Below are 2,322 nucleotides of genomic sequence, written 5' to 3'. Positions count from 1 at the left end.
GCAAACATTCAAATTCATAACATATGAAATCAGATCTGAAAGAATACCTTGAATTGCTTGCTTGAATCTTCTTATCTTTGGAGCTTAGAGTCACAATTGTCACTCCTCTAATGGCTTACAAACACCAACTAGCAAGAGGATGATAAGAGAGAGAGGAGGGTGAGAAAATCGGCCCTAGGGTTTCTTGCCTTGCATGAGTGCCGATTTCCTCCACCCAATGGGTCTATATATACTATGAGCTACTAGGGTTACACCTTAAACCCTAATTGAATAACTTAGGCCCTAAGCAATCCAATGATCCCTATAGACTAGGCCTTGGACGATTTCTAGGATCGTCCAAACCCTAAAATCGTCCACCCTCTCATCCACAAAGATTCATAGCCCAAAATACAACTATCACACATTTGACAGTTTATGCCCCTTTATTCAATTAACCTCTTTAAGTCACCAAATTAATTCCTAATTAATTTATGACTTATATTAATTAAATAACAATATTATTATTCCTTATATTATTCTCATAATATATTAATAATATTTCTTCTCTCACTACAAATCATCCTGTCAAGTTGCTATGGTGAAGGCAACCCAAATGGACCATGCACAACCGGGTCAAATACTTGCCAAATATAGTTACAGCCTTAGACACCATTCCAACAGTCTCCCACTTGGATAAGTCCAGTAACTATATACACAAGCACAATCCGATTAGCAATCGTAGCTCTCAAAGACGCTGTTAAACTCTGATCTTATCAGTCCTGTCCTTTAGATAAGGGATCGTACAGTCCTCTATTTAGATATCATGCAGACACAATCATAGTCCAACTTTTAGTTTCTCGATCTCAGATTTATTCGACATAGAACTTAATCGAACACATCAATCTAGTTCTGACCGGGCCCGACACATAAGTCAAATCAAATTATCGAGTGGCCGAGATATCGCTTTTACCCTCTTAGGATAAAAGTAACAGATAAACTTCGACCTATATGCATTTACTTATTCGTCAATCAATTATACACAACAATGCGTTTTATAACACCAATTAACAAATAACAAACCATATATCTAGGTTTTAAAACCATATGATATTATCATCTTGCGATCACATACAATATATATATATATATATATATATATATATATATATATATATATATATATATATATATATATATATATATGTACCCCTTAAAGTGATTCCAGCAAGCGCGAGTTTGTTCCAATGCTCAAAACTAGTTCATAAGCACTCATGAACATTGCAGCAAACCTTTGCTATGTTTAACACCATTTAGAAAATCTACATACCAATTCATGACAATCTTCTTTCATATCTACTTCCAACATAGGAACGATTGTGGACCATTCGAATAATTCGATTATTCTTAATAACTCAATTATTCAGGAAGTCAAAACATGCAAAGTGAAACAATAGTTAAACAATTAACATAAGACAGTAACTTCACTTATAAATAATACTCCTTTATTTAATCATCAAATGTTAATTACATTTATCTATTACAAGTTTCTAAAGCTATCTAATCTAAACTAATATCATCCTTCAGCCCAATACTCCTAGCATGCTGCAAATGCTTCACCCTACTCAGTCCCTTCGTAAGCGGATCTGCTGGGTTATCTTCTGATATTTTCATACAACAATAGTTATCATGGGATAGTCTTCAAGCCCTGCTCGGTATATATATATATATATATATATATATATATATATATATATATATAAACACATACATACTTGCAAGAATCACAAAAGTAAATAACATGCATATATTCATCAGGCCTCGCCTGGCATTATGCCCCGCCCGATATACATATCAGATATCATACATACAGAGTCACACAGACAAGTAGCATCCTAATAAATATAAACCATGGGCCGGCATTGATGCCTTCGACCTGCCAAACACAGTGAGGAAACTCACCTCAAGCTGCTGAATCTCTCATATACAATCTCGGACTGCTAATTCAGAAAACCCCTACGTTAGCATCATCAAATAATATCCAATTAAAACTTGGTCCACAACCCATAACTGGAATCCTAGTCCGATTGTCCAACACCCAGGGTAAAAGTCCATTTTACCCTTTCCTCACTAGGCCCGAATTCCAAGGCCCAAACCAGTAGCATCAAAAAGTCCAATATGGCCCAACTTCCTAACTAGGCACAAAATCCCTAATGGTCCTAACCCAAGAAGGCTCAAAGTTTGAAAACTAATGGTCCATTAAGACCCAAAAAGCCTAAACAGTGTCTCACGCCGTGACCATACCTTGGTCATGTCGTGAGAACCTATCCGATCCGCATCAGTGAC

The sequence above is a fragment of the Lactuca serriola genome, chromosome 6, assembly GCF_051521515.1.
Source record: "Lactuca serriola cultivar US96UC23 chromosome 6, Lser_US96UC23_V15, whole genome shotgun sequence".
NCBI classification, from domain to species: domain Eukaryota; kingdom Viridiplantae; phylum Streptophyta; class Magnoliopsida; order Asterales; family Asteraceae; genus Lactuca; species Lactuca serriola.
This window is presented reverse-complemented; position numbering follows the sequence as displayed.